This window comes from Dermacentor andersoni, chromosome 8 (assembly GCF_023375885.2).
Source record: "Dermacentor andersoni chromosome 8, qqDerAnde1_hic_scaffold, whole genome shotgun sequence".
NCBI classification, from domain to species: Eukaryota; Metazoa; Arthropoda; class Arachnida; order Ixodida; family Ixodidae; genus Dermacentor; species Dermacentor andersoni.
The window spans coordinates 35,646,588-35,666,264 of NC_092821.1; the positions used below are offsets into that span (position 1 = coordinate 35,646,588).

Below are 19,677 nucleotides of genomic sequence, written 5' to 3' on the forward strand. Positions count from 1 at the left end.
AAAGGAAAGAGGCGGAAGGAAGGAAGGTGAAAGAGAACAGCTTCTGGTTAGCTGTCCACGATGAAAGAAGGGAAATGAGGGTATGCAAAAGAGAGCGAAAGGGAAGACTCAGTTGGCATGTACGAGCACAAAAAACTGTCCCTAGTAGTAGTAAGTGACATTGAAGTGGGAAAAAGAAAATATAAGTGTATAAGTGCAGTAACGCAACTGTCTCTCGCTTAGGAGGTCACCTCAACAGTACTGCACGGGGGAGGGGTAAGGGGAATAAAAGAGTGAAGAGAAATAAAGATGGAGGAGGACGAGCGCAAGGCCGGGAAGAAAGAAGCAAAGAAAAAAAGCGTGAAACGGGGCTTATGGCCGCGTATAATGGTTGGAGGATTTAATGAACTCAATTAGGGCAGGAAAGGCTCTTTTGAGTAAACCTGAAAAACCCCTAGGAAATAGAAAATCTTCAGGACAGGCTGTGGAGAGTCCTAGGCATCGGTAGGAGGCGATTAGGGTTTCTCGAGCTAAGCTGTACACCGCGCAGTCAAGAAGGATGTGTGCGAGAGTTTTATCAGCGCCAGCAGTACAATTCTGGTAGATGGAGCTGACAGTGCCTGAATGGCAAGAGAACCGCTCTGCTGTTTTGAAGCAGCCAATGCGGACACGGAGTAATAGGGCCCTGTCGGCCCATGAGAGTCCCAGTTTCGGTAGCGGCCGGGGTGGAATGCCGGTGGCGACGCGTTTTTCAGGGTGTTTATTTATGAATGCATGCGGTACTAGTTGGTGTGCCGTGTCAAACAGGGAGACGAAATTGGTATAGGGCGTGATATGAGAGTGTGCCTCTTTGGTGAGGGGATCAGCTCGTTCAGTACCATCAATTCCAACATGTGAAGGAATCCAATGGAAAATCAGATCACAGCCCATTTGTTGTGCATAATCAAACTTCAAGGAAAGTCGTTGCGCAACGAGGGGGCCTCTCTCCCCTTTGGCGAACGTGAGTAGCGCCACGCGGGAGTTGGTGAGCACGGCGACGGATGGGGGGAGGCGCTCGAGAAGTAAATCGGCAGCCAAGTTAAGGGCGGCAAGTTCAGCAACCATTGAGGAACAACCGCAGCAGAGACGGCACATCCTATGCAACGAGAGTTCCGGGATAACACAGGCAGCGGTTGAGGACCCATCATTGAGAACCAAGCCGCCGGTGAAAACGAACATGCGGCCCAACAATCGCTCTTCAAATGTGGCGGCAGTTTCATGAAGGATGGCGCAGGTGGGTGTGCTTCGCTTACTTTTAGCCCCGGGTACTGTAGTACGGATGTCAAGTGGGCGGTAACGATAGGGAGTGGGCGGAGGCCAGCCACAATCGGGGGCGAGTTTCACAAGCGAGTGAAAGTCAGATGTGTGCCGTCCCATGGCAGAATGGGGGGGAGAGTGAAAGCGCATGACGAGCTTTTGCCCCCGACAGTAAAAGTCAACTACGAAGAAATGGTATTTAAAAGCCTCGCGGGTAGAAAGCGGCAATTTTAATGCTCACATGCTGTTTTCTTGGCCAATGGTTCATTGCTAGGATGCAATAAGGTAAAAAATAGCAACCATCTCCGAAGCTAACCAAGGGTAGTGGTATACAAGGTCGTGAATTGTCTCCTTGCAAGCAGATGTTGGAAGGTACGTATGGGTCAACCAATAGCAACAAATGCAACAGCAGCCTTTTGCAAAATGTCAGAAAAGCAGTTTGGTAGGAATGCTCAATTCCACAACCTGGGCGAACAAATGGAAGGCAAGAAAGTTTGTTTTCCATCTGTCAAAACTGGTACATCATGAAATTGTAACATACCACCTCAGCAAATTGAATAATAAACGTCACTACACCGCATGGTTATCAGCTGGTCACCAGACATTCACCTGAGTGCTCTCTGCCATTGCTCCAATACCAAAGAGCACCCTTGTGAGACAAAATTGAAACACGAGTGCTATGAATGCTGGCAGCACAAAAGATGTCATAGGTCAGTGACGCATTGGTCACACGGTCAAAGGCACACCAAGGATGAGCATTTCCGATGACACCCACGACAGAGAAAACCTTATTTGCAAGGTTCGCAGATAAATTCCAATATAGTGATAAAAAAAACAATGCAGAGCCAGTGCAAAGCTGGAATCTAAATGACACGAAGCTTGTTTGAGTTAGCAAGGTAGCAGCGACAGTGGAATACACACACATGGCCTTGTCATATGTAGTTTATTAGAGCTTTATAATAGGGGCCCCAATAGGCTGGGGCCCCAAAGAGTTTTGTGGGCGTTAGTGTTGGGCATGCAGGAGTGAAGAGTTTAGGATAGGGCTTTGCGTTTTCGGAAAGTGTCTTGCACTTGTAGCGCCACTACAGCATTAAAAAAAAGATAATAAATAATTAAAATATGCAATTTTATTATGAGAAGAGTAATATTGTCTTTTGTGTTTTTCCATTTAATTACAATTTAGAGGTTATTCTAATAGCAGCAAGCAATCTGTTGTGCTTAGTTTCGAATAAGCAACTTTACGTGCCTTACCGGCCAAGTTAAGCCGTGTTAGGTTTGAGCCACGCAATCGACAATCGAATTCAGAATCAATGGCGTCTAATGAATCAATCTTCATTACACACATTAGTTGAGAGAAAGCGATAAGCTCAGTCACTTCTCCTAGCTTACAAACTTCGCAAGTTACCACAAATCGAGCCCAGTTTCGTGCTAGGTTAGAGCAGTCGCTTCGATGGGTGCCGCCGTGTTTGTTGACGCAAAGCTCTTTGAGGCAGCTTTTGGGGCTCCCGCTAAATCAGTGAAATAGCGTGCCGATTGCAAAGGTTTGGGGCCCCTATTCTAAAACTCTACTAGCTCTCGGTGTCATGAGGACGAAGGCCAAGTATGATGCTTGTCACGGTAGAACGTTGATGAAAATAAAGTGCATGCACAGAGAAGTACGACAAGTATTTGTATACATTTAACACTTCTAAGGTCTATTGTTTCACAGTGGCACATATCCATTCTGGAGGATTATCCAAGAATGGGCAGTTGTCTATTCTGGCATATAACCAGTGGCACATATCAAGCAGCAGAAGTTGTTGACTAGGCAAGGAAATGGCGCATGCCAAAGCAGCTTTCATACTTAATTCCCAGTCTTCTCAACAGACATACACAGTGTTGTGGCTTCGACGGGGTGGCCGGACGGAAGGGTTACGGCATGAGGCCTAAACGGCCGGGGCGCGCAGCGCCGCAAGAAAAGAGCCGGACTGTTCCAGTCGGGGACCAGACAAAGACTGCCTCTTTATTTCGGAGGAGGCAACTTACAGGAGGCACTTACAGTGTTTGGCGCTGGGTGGCGCCCTGATGTAAAGAACCAAAACCGAAACCTGAAGTTACGGATACTACACACAGGAAATAGAAATTATTAAGAAATGTGCGTCCTTGAACTCTTTAAAAAAGGGAATGCTAAAGCTTACCTCCTTTCCTGTCCTAATGTTTAACAGGGTGTGTATACAGAAATCTCTGTGTTCTTGAGGTTTCGTTATTTGTATGAATTTTCCTCTACGATTGCGAAACTATGCACCTCATTCCAATTGTTCACTTTGCATAAAAATGTTTTCTGTATGTAACAACAGTGTATGATGTTCTTGTTTCCGTTGCTGCATGTACATACGGGTGCTGGGGCCCCGTCAGGCAGAGCACATCTGCCTTTCGCCCTTGTATCCAAGACTTTGTTGTATCAAATAACTGAAATGAAAATGAAATGAAACCCCAGGGAGGAGGCAAAAATATCTTTGCTTTAAGCTACATAACTAGGTATGGAGGTCCAAGGATGCAGAACAATTGACGTGGTTGGTATTATCACTACTATCTGTTCTCATGTCTACCACCCAGAGTCAGGTAATGAAATAGCGCGTAAATATCCCTTGTAGCTTACAGCAACATGCAACTTAGCCACGAAGATAATTATAGCTGTATTTTCAATTATTCTGTAGGAGTTATTTCATGTAGAAACCTTCACACAGGGCATTAAGATAAAGAGCAAAATTGCACTGAGCCAAAACAAAAACTGGCAGACTACGAGAAGTATAATATTGTATCAAGAACAGCAGTCACAGCTGTGTATCCTTAAGTTCTATAACATTTGCAACGAAAGATGACTGGTGTAATTTTTAAATTATATGAACCCAGTGATTTTCACAAAAGCCAACAGAAGACACAAATGGCTTTCTGGCCAACTCTCGTAGTTTAGAGTGAGAAAGGTAGCACCAAATTATCTAGCCAAAGACTAAACACTTCAACAATGCTTGCACAAACTGAATAAATCTGCTATGAAAGCAATAGCTGGAGCAAATCTGTGTGTGAATCTACATTAAACATTTTTGCTAGAACTACAAAGGATAAAACAACAATTTTGTATGGGAGTCTACATCAAGTGTTTTCTTTGATACTGCAAAAGCTAGAACCACAATTTTAATAGCATTTCCTATTGTAGAGAGAATGCAAACAGTGAATAGTATAAAGAGAGAGAGAGAGACAAAGGAGAGGAAAGACAGGGAGGTTAGCCAGTGTAAGTCCCGGCTGGCTACCCTGTGCTGGGGAAAGGGGTAAAGGGAATAAAAGAAGAAAGAAGAAGAAGAGGAAAAAAAAATGGAAAAAAAAAGAAAATTGACACAGTAACGCGAAACTACGCGCTACAACGTTCAGAGGCGGTCACACAATTGGCATGTCCTTAAAAACTTCAACAAAGCCCTTAAGGCCTTGAGTGCCGAAGCCCGTCTGGACCAGTGTCCTAGAGCTTTTTCCTCTGTAAAGGGGCGATTGTCCAGTTTTGCGAGAGCGGTCACGAGCACTTTTCTTCGCACTGCGTAACGGGGACAGTCACAAAGGAGGTGTTCAATCGTCTCCTCGCAGCCGCAGGTGTCACAAGTAGGACTGTCGGCCATTCCAATGCGGAATGAATAGGAGTTTGTGAATGCCACGCCGAGCCACAGGCGGCACAGAAGTGTTGCTTCCGCTCGTGGCAACCCTGGTGGTAGGCGGAGTTGCAGACGTGGATCCAATTTGTGGAGACGTGCATTCGTGAATGCACTGGTGTTCCACAGATTCTGTGTAAGCTCGCGGGCGAGGGAGCGAAGACTTGTGGCTGCATCTGTTCTTGACAGCGGTATGGGTGTAATCTGGGCACCATCATGAGCCGACCGGGCAGCGTCATCCGCACTGTCATTTCCTGAAATTCCACAGTGACCCGGTATCCACTGGTAGATGATGTTGTGTCCCTTGTTGATTGCGTGATGGTGGAGTAGTCGGATGTCTGCGACTAGTTGCTCATTTGGTCCATGGTTGAAAGGGGACATCAGACACTGAAGAGCTGCCTTTGAGTCACATAAGATGGACCATGAATGTGATGATTTGTGAACAATAAACTCCAGAGCAGCACGGATAGCTGCGAGTTCTGCAGCCGTCGATGATGTGATGTGAGATGTTTTGAACTTGAGGGTAACGCACTCTGCGGGAATCACCACTGCTCCAGCTGAACTATTAGAGGATACAGAACCGTCTGTGTAAACGTGGATGCGTCCTCTGTGCTGTTCATGTAGCATTGAAAGCACGGTTTGTTTGAGGGCAAAAGTTGACATCTCCGTTTTCCTTTTAATACCGGGAATAACAAGAAGAGCCTGGAGTGGATGGAGGCACCACAGCGGTTGAGATGGTCGTGCTGCAGGCGTGAAGTTCAACGGTAAAGTTCCATGGTTGGCGGCAATAATCTTGCTAAACGCTGAACGAGGTCGAGCGGCAGGAAGGGAGGCGAGATGATGCGATGGAAGTCGGGCGAAGTGCCTGATATGCATCCTTAAGGTGTCGACTTGAAGGTACGTGTTGATGGGGTGGTCATGCGCGATGGCTATTGTTGCTGCCGTGGACGCACATCTGGGAAGACCAAGGCAAATTCGCAGAGCTTGAGCTTGTACAGATTGGAGGGCACGGATGTTGGTCTTGCCGGTCCCACCCAGTACAGGTAAGCTATAGCGCAGGAGACCAAGGAACAGTGCGTTATAGAGTTGGAGCATCGCACTCACAGACGCACCCCATGACTTTCCCGCAAGAAATCTGAGCAAGTGGGTTATCATGATTAATTTCCTTTTTAGGTAGGAGACATGAGTACTCCAGGAAAGGTCTCGATCGATTATCACTCCTAGAAAGCGGTGCGTCTTCTCGTAGGCAATTGGCTGTCCATTAATTCTGATAACGTACGGTTTCATTGCTTTACGCGTGAAAGCGACTATAGAGCACTTCTCGCAGGACAGCTCCAGACCTCGTGCTCGAAGATAACCTGATGTTAGTGTGGCCGCTTTTTGAAGTCTGGCGCGCACCTGAGGACGCGTCGCTCCTGATGACCAAATGCATATATCGTCTGCATAGATCGACACATGGACGGATTCCGGAAGGGTGTGAACCAGGTCGATGAGCACCAGGTTAAATAGAGTGGGGCTCAAGACTCCGCCTTGTGGTACGCCTCGGTAGGTGTTGCGTTGTGATGACGCACCGTCCTCTGTTTGCACAAAGAATGACCTGTCCTTCAAGAAGCTGGATATCCACCGAAATACAAGGCCGCCGAGGCCGACATCACCCAAGGCGTCCAGGATGGCTTGATGGGTTACGTTGTCATATGCGCCTTTAACATCCAGGAACATCGCCGCTGACAGTCTCCTGAGGCTTTTTTCGTGCTGAACAGACGAAACAAGATCTATGACGTTGTCTATAGAAGAGCGTCCGCGTCGAAAGCCTGCCATAGCGTCAGGATATAACTTGTAATGTTCTAGATACCACTCTAGACGCGTCAGCACCATCCTCTCCATCACCTTTCCTAGACAACTGGCCAGAGCAATGGGACGATAAGACGCCACGTCTAGGGGTGATTTGCCTGGCTTGAGCAAAGGCACAAGGCGGCTAGACTTCCATGCAGCTGGAACTTCTCCTTCACGCCATGAATTATTGTACACGTTTAGAAGTGCATGCCGGGCTGTGTGACCGAGGTTTCCAAGAGATGCGTATGTCACCCCGTCAGGCCCAGGCGATGAGGAACGTCTGCACGCTGCCAACGCCGCCTGCAACTCCTCGATGGAAAACAAATTGTCCATACGAGAATCTCGCGAGATTGGAACATCACGGGGATCACGTGTAGCGAACGATGGCGGTAGACCAGCAACCTTGAAACAGAAGTCCTCCGCTACGTCGATCTCTCTGCGACCTTGATAGAGAGCCAGGCATTTGAAGGGGTGGCGTTGTTGCGGTGATGTTCGAAGACCACGCACTGTTCTCCAAATATGCGAGAGGGGTTTATGCGGATCAAGGGTATCACAGAAAGTTTTCCATCTTAGAGACTGCAGGGAGTTGATCCGACGCTGGATCTTCTTCTGTATGCGTCTCGCCTCCCTTAGGTCGTAGATGGACTTGGTGCGCCTGTACCTTCTTTCCGCGCGACGGCGGATTGCTCGAAGCCGCTCCAATTCTGCTTCGAATTCAGAAAATTTAGGAACAGGCCTAAAAGATCTTGTGGCTTCTTGAGCAGCGGCGTTAATTAGCTTCTCGATGTTGCCAGGCAGACAATCCTGGATCTCTTGGCTATTCTTCTCCATGAGCAACGTGTATTTAGGCCAGTCGATGTGATGAAGAACTGTAGTAGAGTGTGACTTGCGTATGCCGTCGATTTTAACATATGTTGGAACGTGGTCACTACCATGCGTTTCGTTGTCCGTGAACCATTTCACACTGGCACTGAGGCATCTTGAAACAAAAGTCAAGTCCAGGCAGCTGCTGTATGTCAATCCCCGCAGAAAGGTGGGACTGCCATCATTTAGGCAGCAGAGCTCATGATCCGACGCGAAGGATAGTACACGTCTTCCTCGACAGTCCATCTTTAAGCTTCCCCATAGCGGATGATGCGCATTGAAGTCGCCGGTAATAACCCATGGTCCAGGTGTCGCTGTTAAAATTGTACTTAGCCTTGCGCTGTCAAATCGACTCGAAGGTGAAATGTAGGCACCTATGAGCGTGAGTGCGACGTTCTTGCATTTTATAGTCAAACACACATACTGATTGTCGTCATCAGGTGCCACTGGGTGTAAAACATATGTGAAATCGCATCTGATATAAACGATGACTTTGCTGCGGTCGGTACAGGTGGCAGACATCAAAGCTTCATATCCTGATAGGCGGATGGCGCTCTCAACGTTTGGTTCACAAAGGACGATTATTGGAAATTTGTTCTTAAAAACAAACGGACGAAAGTCCGAAATGCGCGATTTAATGCCTCTGACATTCCATTGGAAGATAGACGCTTCCTTGACTTCTCTAAGGAACGAATGTAGAGGAGCAGCCATGGTACTTCTCAAGACCGGACAGTACCGGATACAGGGCATCCAGTATTTGAAGTGCGCCTCGAGCCGCCGGAGTGTGTATGGCGGTCAGTAGTGCTCGTAGCGTGTTCATAAGGGCCCTTATCATGGTGACAACTTGTTTGTCGTTGTCTTGGTTGCTGCCAGAAGGTGAAGCGTGATTCGGCGAGCGGGCTACATCTTGTCGCTCCGCTGGTGGATCTAGCTGTGGCAATGGCGGCCACTCCTCGCTTGAGGCAATGATATTGGAGACTTTCTGCTGAGGAATCTCATTGCTGCTATTGCTAGTTGTATGCGTAAGTTTCTGGACTGTCAGTAGACGCGGTGCATCCTTAGCAATACCAGTGGGTTTCCTAGATCTTTGACGACGTGAGCGTCGACGTCGCACCTTAGCGGCAGCCTCCCTGTGCGACGAACCATCCCTGACCATTTGCCTCAAGACTTTCGCCTCATTTTTCACATGTGGGCAATTCTTCGAAGTTGCATCGTGAGAGCCCTGACAATTGGCGCACTTTTGGTTTTCTGCACGACAGGCGTCGGAGCTGTGCGACCCAGAGCACCGTGAGCACACAGCAGCGTTTGTGCAAACCGCACTAACGTGCCCTATCCTTTGACATTTCCTGCACTGAAGCGGCTTTGGCACAAAAGGACGTACAACGTGTCGGAAGTGACCGACCTTGACGTGGGACGGTAGGCTGTCTCCTTTGAAAGTTAACTTGACACACTGCGAGTTTCCCAGGCGACGGGCTTGCAATATGGCAATTCCCTCTGTCGCCGGCTTGATGAGTATATGCAGGTCAGCATCGCTTATGGAATTATCTACGTCATACACAACGCCGGCCGTAGAGTCGTGATGGTCTTGTTTATAGCAGCGTACGTTGATGCTATCCAGCACCTTAACGTTGCTCAGAATGTCTAGCGCGCTGCGGTTTGTGACATCTATAGCGAGGATGTTCTTACGGGCGTTAATCCTTATATCTTTGATCTGACCCGGAACAAGTGCCTCGAGCGATACAGATGTGGCTTGGCGGTTGATCCGGTTTAGATTGTCGCTAGCAGCCGCAGGCACATATAAAATGGTGAGGTCTGATGGCTTTCGCGTCGGGATCACAGTTGCCTTACTTGAGGAAGGAGACGTCCTGACGAGTCTTCTCTTTGCTTTGTGCTTCGATACGGGCACGAAGTCGCTGTCATCCGAGGTTTCATCACTGGTTCCTGAGTAGATCACAGTGTCCTCGCTGTAGGTGTCACTCGGGCGACTAGACCGCTTTCTCGGTGCGGTCGCTGTTGACGTACAAGGACCAGGAACCTCTCCAGGCGACTCCACGTCCATCGCCGTAGTTAAGGGAGTGGCGTCTCCCACAAAGTAGCTTCAAATTCTCAGAGACAACAAGGCAGCGTTCCACACAGGACACTTCGTCGTCGTCGTCGTCCATCTAACATACAGCGCCCTGAATAGTATAAACATAAATAACTAAAAGGAGAGCAATAAGAGCCAACTTTCAAGAACAGAAAAGCGCAACTGGAACTTCACAAAACTGCATGCAGACAAAACGAAACGAACGTGCCCAGTTCGGATACCATGAAAGCAAAACTCAAAGTGGAACCGATGAGCGAAATTCCTACACTATGCGCCTAACGTGTGGCAAGCCTACCCATACATCATGCATGCGCAGCTGCAATATTGCCACGACACCTCTCCGTTTCAACCGGAAGCCAGACATGCCTCCACCCGGCAATCACGCAAGACATGCAACTCCACCCTGGAAACCCAAATGATGCGTCATGTAGGACTGGTTGAAGCCCACCTCAGAGAGCACAACCTGCCGCTGTGGCGTAGTAAACTTGGGATGTAAAACCTTGTAAAAGGGCCCTTCACCAAGAATGGGCACTTTAAACAGACAAGAGCAGTGCGTAGATCATGTGCTGATGACGGTGTCTAAATTACCAAACTGCTCCACAGCGTGAAAGCAGTTCAAACGAAAGCCTGCGTGCCCTTCATAGAAAAATAAAATAAAGCCTGTGCACCCTTCGTCTCATAGGAGCCATGCTTCCAGCCAATCAAGGTCACACGCATAAATGACTATGCCAGGCACACTGACTGTAATGTTACCTATTGTGGCACGTGACTTGAGTAAACCATTCAATGCAGAATGCACAAGACAGTCAGTGAAACTGCGAAAATCAAAATAATGAAAAAGAAAGGGGAGGGGGGTCTCATGCATGAACGTGACGCAGTCCCTAGACTCCAGTATGGAAGAAAGCAGGGAAGGAATGTAACTTGTGAATGCTTGTTGAGGCAGACATTACGATTGTCCATATTAACAGTGAACCTAGCCATCTGGCAGCATGGCCAAGTCACATTGATTTCTCCCATTTCCTATAATATCTCAAGCAAATTTGAAAAATTCCTGCAGTAAATGCCCCATAGAGGGCACCTTGCACATTCCACTGTATTGGGTACTCACAGGAAGACCACAAATGAAGCTGTGCAGGGTGATAAGGGCTGGACAAGCTTTGAAGTCAGGGAAGCTCACAGTAAAATTGATTACAAAGAGTGACTGAGGAATATGGAAGTAAATGGGCTGGGAGAGTTTTCAGATATTTGTACAGGAAAAACATTAATTCACAATGGAGGAAAAGAACTAGGAAGCTTACCAGCAGGTATGCGACCTGTATGGTGAGCAACATGGCAACAAAGAATATCAAGCAGAAAGTGAGAGAGGCGGAGATAACCTCATGGGTGGCGGCAATGGAAAAGAATCCTGCCGTGAGCAACTACTTAAGAGGAAAAAACAAAATCAAGAAATAAACAATTTATAACTCAAAGGGAAGCTCATCACTTTTCAAAGCAAGATCAGGATGCCTTAGAATGCACACCTATCGAGCGAGATACAAAAAGGAAGAAGCATGTGCTTGCTGCAGTAAAGCTAGAGAAACGATGGAGCATGTTTTAGTAGAATGTTAAGATATCTGCGCAGCGGTCGATTTAGGCACCTCTGACCTCCTTGAAGTTCTTGGGTTCAGCGAGGGCAGGGGGAAAGTAAACATGCCTGCAAAAGAGATTAGTAAGAGGCGATTGGAAGATTGGTCGAAGTAAGGAAACGACAAAAAACGAAGGCGTACAAAAACAAAGTTCACAATAGGGGTTCAGAAACTTTGGCTATGGGAATTAATATATTGAGTTTTTTTTTTCTCCTTTTCTTTTTTTTTTTTCTTTTTTGACATAGGTAGGACATTAGGCAATATAATAACGAGCTTGGTGGCGCAACCCACCGCCCCGTTCCAAAGGGGACGCTCATAACATCCATCCATCCACGTATAACCAGAATTTCCAATGGGGCCTGATGAGCCCTTTCACCAAAGCCCATAAGATGCATTACTGTATCCAGCAAGTGTTTTTAATCCGCTTCACTAGATGACAAATGACTACATGACAGATGACAAAAAAACTACACTCATGAAAGGACACTATGCATCAGGGTCAATATAATGTAGTCAATCCTTTCAGTCCATTCTATTCCTTTGTTGATCATCCATCACTCACGACTGGCCAACCAGTGCCGCTTAGATCACTGAGAAAGTGCAGGAGGGAAATGAATTGGTGTGAGAATGCTAGGTTATTCAGGCCTTGCTCGAAATTCAAACTAACTTATATGACTGATACCTTCAATGTTAAGAATTTCACAAGCCAACATCTTCTGCATCATAACAAGCAGTCTCACTGCCCAGGATTGCACATCGCTTACAGGTAACTTGAAACCATGCAGCTCTAAGTGTGCGTGCACGGTATTTCTTTTCACAAAGAATGGAGAAACGTTCAGCAGCATTTCAGTGCTCGCATGACCGAGCTGCTGACACCAACTTGGCAGGAAGAGCTTCGACGCAACCCAAGCGTCTCGTCTCGCACGGAAGCCTCCGCTCTTCCATGGGGCAATTGGAAAGGCAAAGGTTTCTATGTTGCACTGCCGAGTGGCAAGAGCTAGCTACTCCCCTGTTTGCCCTGCGGCCATCACTATCTGTGGCTGATGGGTGGAGCGTGCATGCAGTTTCCGAAGCCCCCCTTTGAGGATGCTGCCACAGGCCTGACAAGTGCTCTTCAAACTGTGTAAAGAGGGTGGGAGGTGAGTGCTCGCTACTATTGATTCAAGCAGAGGCGCCGCCCCCCCAAGCTTTGAGGCATGCTAAAGAAAAGCAATAAATCAATTTAGGCTGCTCGAGTGCTTCTTCAATGCTCTGATTGCACTTGCTTAGCAGGAAAAGGAGAAATATTCATAAGGAAAACCAAGGCCAGACCTCTTTTAGAGAATTGTGCACTCAATGCTTGAGATGAGTTCGATACCACGGATTTTACTATAGTTTAGCTTACTTTGACCACTTTTTATACTAAAGAAAGAATAAATGAACACTTGCCAAAATAAGGAAAAACAGTTTTTATGTAATAAAAGAAAAAGAAAGGTGACAAAGCTTCTAGGTGGAGCCTTCACTTACTTTAGAGCTTAACATAGCCATTCATCTTTAAAAATAGCCAGCCTCAAGAAGACTGTCAAAACCAAAGGCGATGCGAAGTGTTGGTGTGGGAATTTTAAGGAGTCGCCATCGTGTTTAAACAAGCTTCATCGCACGGCAGAACTAACCTATGTGGTATTCCACACATGCCATTTAACCATCTAGCCCAACTCAATCTTCCTCATCAAGAATTCCTCTAAGGTGGCAAAAAGAAAATGTGGCAATACATAGCCAACAGAACAGATGTACACTTCCCTTGAACATGTCAATGAAGCTTCACTATTCTTGCATGCGAGCACAACAAAAATTGCTTGCAATACAATTTCACACTTTGAATTTGCAGCTTTGCAATCTGGTTTCTGCACACTGTTAGAAAGGCTGTATTATACTGCTCATCCCTCTGACTATAAAGAGCTGCCAGTGAATGCATGTGTTCGTCTTTATTGCATGTTTGTTCTTGTGTGTCTGATCTATTCTTTTTCCTCCCCACACAGATTCTTCGCATAGTGCCGTTTCCAGTCTTTTCCAGCCCACCACACCAACCACCCAACCACTTACGTGCGCACACATTCATGCACACACAGCAAGAGGTTTGTATGACCACGTGACAAAATAAAACATGTGAATGAGTGAAGAAACATCCTCCACTCCTCGGTGAAGCAAACATGCACAGCTGCGGTGCTAGCCAGAACTGACAACCAAAAGCGCTTGACCGCAATGGAGAGGGGAAGTGGCGGAGAAACGTCAGCAATGCCTCCTTCCGTACAGGGTCGGGACAAAAATAACATGTGAGAGGCCGTAGCTACGAACGCGCATAGCACACCCTTGTTGAAACAGCGAGGCACGCCTGCGAGCCCACTCTAAACAACGCATCCTGCCCCCACGCAAGGTTCTTATAGCAGCTACGAGCCCTGTCCTGGCTGTTCTGAAAGCATGAATAAGGTGTGCTTGTTTTGGCAGTCCTCTCAGCTCACCGATGTCTTTCAAACTGACATTCCTAGGTGGCACCCATGAGTTGCAGCCATTACCAGGTGCCTCAGCAACGGCAGGAAACTACTTTTCACCGACTTGGCTGAGCATTTACACCAACCTGCACTTTTATTCTAACAATTTCCAAGAGGCATGCATACTCTACCACTGAGGTATCGCAGGCACCCATCTTCCCACACACTTTCTTATACCCCTGTCACACTGGGAGTTTTAATGTCATTCGAATGGAATGGCATTCGGTGCAACGAATGTCATTCGCCCCCGGAGGTGCTACACTCGAAAAATTAATGTCATTCGGTGGCGATATCAATGGCGATGATTCCGAAAAGAACGTCGCAACTAAAGTAGAACAAGGTAGGTATAAAGTGCTTGCATATGCAATCCATACATTTAAATGTATTTTTGGGACGTCAGTTCACTGAAAAAAAAATATTTTAGCAATGCGTACAAAAAAAGTTGTTCTATTTCAGACTATGTGGCCACTATAAGCCAAAACAAGGCTTAGCCACCTGCTAGGGTGGCCTTCTAGCCACCCTACCTGCAGCCGATAAATTGAAAACAAACAAAATGGCTGACATGGCGACGCTGGACGACGACGCTAAGTTGCAGGAGGTGAAGCGATTAGTTGCTGCGTACTTTGCATTACGAGCAAGGCGTAATAATCAGAGGAAGCGATTAGACGTTCTATGGCCGAAGAGCAGAGTGGAGGCGGCATGGGCGGCGGCCAGACGCTGCTGAGCTGGAGAGTAACAACATTTTGCGACAGCCTACCGCACAGATTTTGTCTCTTTAAAGTAACAAGTCTATTAAAACACGCGAACTTTATTATTTCTATACGAGTGCGGTTTTCAATTTGCAAATACTGTGTCCTGTTTTGCTTTGTTACTGGGGTTGAGAGTACACATTCGCTCTGAGTGCGAAGCCGAATGAGTTTCTGGAACTCATTCGATTGCCGAAGTCATTCGGTGCTAATGACATTAAATATCGCTGTGTAGCAACCGAATAATGTCATTCGATGCTAATGCCATTCGGTTCGAATGACATTAAAACTCCCAGTGTGACAGGGGTATTAGAGTATCTGTGTAGGTATGCTGGATTTAGCCCTGGGAGTAATAGCCAGAGCAGCCACTCTAGCGATGCAAAACTATCGAAATACTGTAAAAAGAAACTACTGATAGTATTACTATCCATAGTATTACAATATTATGGTGGGACACTATCGATAGTAGCATTATCAGTAGTCTTGCGATAGTTCATTATTTAGAATGCGATCAATAGTTATGCAATTTTTAGCTAGTCATATTGCCAGAAATTTTTTTATGACTGATCATCAGTAATTAACTGAGTTTATGCAAATGGGAAACTGTCACGAGTTTACGCTGCATGTTTACGTGTGGCACATTGCATAACTCAACATTACTGATATGGAACTACTGAAGCTACCACCGACAGTTTTTGTGCTTTTGCTACTTCGATAACTAAACTATCAATAATACTATCAACAGCTTCGCATCACTACACCACTCATGGCCATGGTGGTAGAATTGGAACATCCTGTCAACATAGACATCACACAGAATGTGAGCACAGGGGGAGAAAACTGGCCAATAGACCCTTGTATGCTACCTCATGGCATCAAGGCAAGGCAGTCAAACCCAAGAACCTCAATAGGCAATGTGCTATAAGAAAAGGCGAAGCCAGAGGGCTACATATTTTTTTTTTTTTCCAGTCACAACCACATGGAGTCAACGGACAGTGAAGCCGGGGAAAGCATTCGGGGAAATTTTCATTTTTAATATAAGTATTAAGGAAAGGAGAGATGAGAGCGAACAAAGAGACAACTTGCCACAGGTTTCCTGTGGCAAGTTGCCTTTTTGTTTACTTCTTTGGTTACCTAGTTTGTCAAGAAAAAGAAAACACTCAGTCAAACCCGGTTATAATGAAGTGGTCCGTCCGCTAAATCCAGTTCGATATGTTAGGTAATTCAATATATCCAAACCCATCTATAACAAACATTTATGAACAGTTATGACGAGTTTGATATACACGACAGAACAAAGCTGCAACCAACAGTGCTGAAAGAACCCATGGCAAACTGATTCTTGCAGCAGTGTGTGTCAGCAACGCAAATATAATTTATACTTTTGTATCAGGTTGTGTGTTGTATCGCACCTTACCTGGTTACGTGCTAGAACATGGTCAGAACAGAAAGCACACAAAAAAAAACCTTCCCATGTGTGTGACAATCTGAGCAAGTGGCGCATCAAAGATAGCGAAGCTCTACAAGCAAGTGCCAACACCCTTTGTTGAAAGTACTAGGGGGCTGTGCTAGGTGATGATTCATCACCAATGCTGCCTGCACGTTCTCACCATTGCCCTGGCCATATGGCTGCTTCAGGGCTCCCATATGACCAGGGCATTGGTCAGACGGAAGTGCTGAAGCCATCAGATTTCACCATCATGGCGATACAAGCTTCTTAAGCTCCAAGATGAAGCCGGTAGAACCCAACATGAGAAACAAAAACTACGGGTCACCTACTAAGAAAACTGTACAAAGAAGTTGTCTATTCAAGTAAGGCATACACAAGGTAAGCTTTGCTTTATATAGTCATTGGCAATTACATTTAAAAGCAAAATTTCAGGGTTCTGACGCAGGTTGTGTTCACATTTGACAGCAAGTACACTGCTGCATGAAAACGGATATGGAAGTCCCCTTGACAACGTCACTGTAAGATAAAGCCACTGTAGGTGGCTTAATGGTGCAGGTTATAGGTGCTCAGCATTTGATATATGCAATGTCAAGGTTGTTTTAAGAAATTTATTTTGCAAGAATATCGCTAAGTAAGCTTTGCCTGTTCAATATGCACAGCGTAAGTGCTGTAGCCGGGTTCATCACAATCGGGTTTGACTGTAGTCGTATGTAAAACTCCATTACATGCTAGCATTAGACGTCCTACAGGTAGTTGATCTTGCTTGGAGGAACAGACACTCAATTACCTTCCAACGGGCACTTGGTCACTGCGGCTTGGCCTACAATGAGATAGCTGGTGCGGAAGCAAGAATTGCCAACCCCCAAGCGCGTCGATGTAAATACCCCATACTCGCAAAGCGATGTAAACTCTTTATTGACTGCACTCATGCAAGATTGCACAGCACATTGGGCTCAACCAGAACATCGGTACAGACGCATTAGTGAAATAGACACTAACAGGGCTTTTCCCCTCCCGGCTAAAGTCAAGCAATGCCAAGCAAGCATGCTTCATCGGATTCGGCTGGGAGCCATCTTCACTCCACGCCATGCACATCTTATCGGCCGTGCAGACAGCCCGAGCTGAACGCTGCTAAGCACCTGAGACTCTCCAACATGTTTTGCAACTGCCCTCTCTATGCATCACAGCAGAAGACGCTGGCTTCTACGCTAGCAGGCATTGGCAGGCAAACATTGTATAAAAATACTATTTTGTCTGCAATGCGTGACCGTACAGTAGCATCAATAGCTACAAGGGCTGCTCTGGATTACTTGAAGATGACTGGACTAGACACAAGACTTTATAGAAAATACTGTTAGTGTATATATGCATCCCTTCTTCCTGTCATCATCACCCTTCATACCTCTTCTTTTGCCCCCTTTCCTTTTTGCCCCGTGCAGAGTAGCAGGTCATAGCATGCTAACTCAGGCCGACCTCGCTGCCTTTCTAATAAATTCTTTCTCTCCACCACCTCCCCGTGCCACCAGAGGACTCAGCTGCTACAGAGATGCCGAATGGTCTTGCCGCATGTTAGAAACTAAACGTCCAGACGAACAAAGTAAAACAATGATGCCGAGTATTTTACTGAATGATGTAGGCCAAGAAATGCAATCCTGTTACAAAACTTCAGCAAGAACAGAACAGTGCAATATTTTTCAAAGGCTGTTGGAATAAAAACAAAGCAACATGCATTTTTTGTGATACTACTTGAAAACGCGCTAAGGACCCTACAAGTGATAGGGGGGTAAGGACAGGCAGAATGATAAGGGACAGAGACAGCAGAATGGATTAGGAAATACAAGTAGCTGATTTTAAGTTAAAAGGAACAAGTGGAGCTGGGCTGCTCATGTAACTTATATAGAGCAGATGAGCAAAACATGAACAAGGTGAATGCAAGAGCCAACGTTTCGACAAGTGGACTTTTCTTCTTCAAGGCGACGTATGCTTTCCTCGACAGTATATATAGGTGGGGTTCTTCTAAAGGGGAGAGGGTGTGAGGCGGGAGGGTGCGGAAACGAGGGAAGGTGTGTTAGCGTGTCGAATTGAGAGTAAAGGAACACTGTGCACAAGGTCAGAGCCAGGGCCATCCCCCCCGCCGGTTTGTCAACGCACGCGTGTTAGCCAACACGCCGGGTGAAAAAAAAAAAAGAGGAATGGAAAGGGGAAAAAGGGGGGGATACGCCAAGAAATCAAACTAAGTGTTGTTGCCTATAGCTTGAAGTTTAGCATAGCGAATAGATTCTAAAGTTCCCTTTGAAACGTTTATGCCTATTGGTTGCAATGTCTTAACTTATGGATAAGGTGGCGAGGAAAGCGTACGTCGCCTTGAAGACAAGTCCACTTGTCGAGACGTTGGTTCCTGCATTCACCTTGTTCATGTTTCGCTCATCGTCTTGAATTTCCATCTCCTGCATTCCCCGTGTTTTCCCTTATATAGAGCAGATAACTGATGATGGGAAATGCAATCCAGGACAGTACCCATGCGAGCATGTGACAAACACATGCTTAAACAAACTTCCCAATATAATGAAGCTATTTTCATGTTGGATAAGACTGTTATAACTTGTCTACCCCAGCTACAGGTGCCAAGATTCTCCATTCAATGTGCTCTCTTCAGTTATTATTATTATTATTACTGAGGTATTGCACATTTTTCTTAACATGTGACATGTTCTACTTATGTATTTGTTGGCATCTTTTGTAATGGTGGCTGCTCATATGTATACATTTGCCCTCTCCTGTTTGGACCCACAGTGGTCAGCTTAGAATGAAATAAGTTGGAATCAATTAATTCAATGAATCAGTGAAAGAAGAATTTGATTCCATTGAAATACAACATAGTTTGCTCGTACTGGTTTAGTAGTTCCTAAACGGGAACATTTAAACATTCCATAACGCAGTTGAATGGGAAAATTGATCAGAGCCAGGTCTAAAATGGATACCTCTCGTTAAGACAACTGCTTAGTACAGTGGTCCACAAACAAGGGTGCAGAGACCTGCTGGGGCCTGCAAGGATAGTTCTAGGGTCATCCGTGGGGCCATCACAACCAACCATATTATATGCGAGGGACGGGCGAGGCCAGGCTGCATCCTCTAAACACATAATGCCAACCATAATTTTGATTGAAATATATGATACCAAGCACTGCAGTCGGGAGGGGGGGAGGCACAGCATAGCATCAACAATTTATTTTCTTGTCAGCCTATTTTTACAACCACTGCAAGAGGAAAGCACCTTCCCAGTGACCCTCAATTACCCTTGCATCAGCCAACTGCATCCTATCCCCAAAAATTTCCTAATCTCATCCCAGTAACTAATCCTCTGGCATCCTTCACTGTACTTCCATTGCCTTGGCACCCCGTATACTACCCTAATAGACAACCAGTTGTTTGCTCCATGCTTCACATGGCGTCCTCGGCTCTACCTCCTGTTAATGTGAAGTACAATATCAGCTCCCCAATTCATAGTGTCATCTTAACACAACAGCCATTGTTTTGCACAGTCCATATCTTCTGAAGCTTTCCCTTCTCATCCTCAAAGTTTCGGCTGCACA

General features: G+C 46.1%; 1 protein-coding gene across 1 annotated transcript in view; it reads right to left on the bottom strand.

Annotated features, from left to right (window-relative positions):
• The window catches only part of Rac1 (ras-related protein Rac1), a 40,001-nt gene that overhangs the window by 13,339 nt on the left and 6,985 nt on the right, over window positions 1-19,677 (bottom strand). The window lies entirely within an intron of this gene.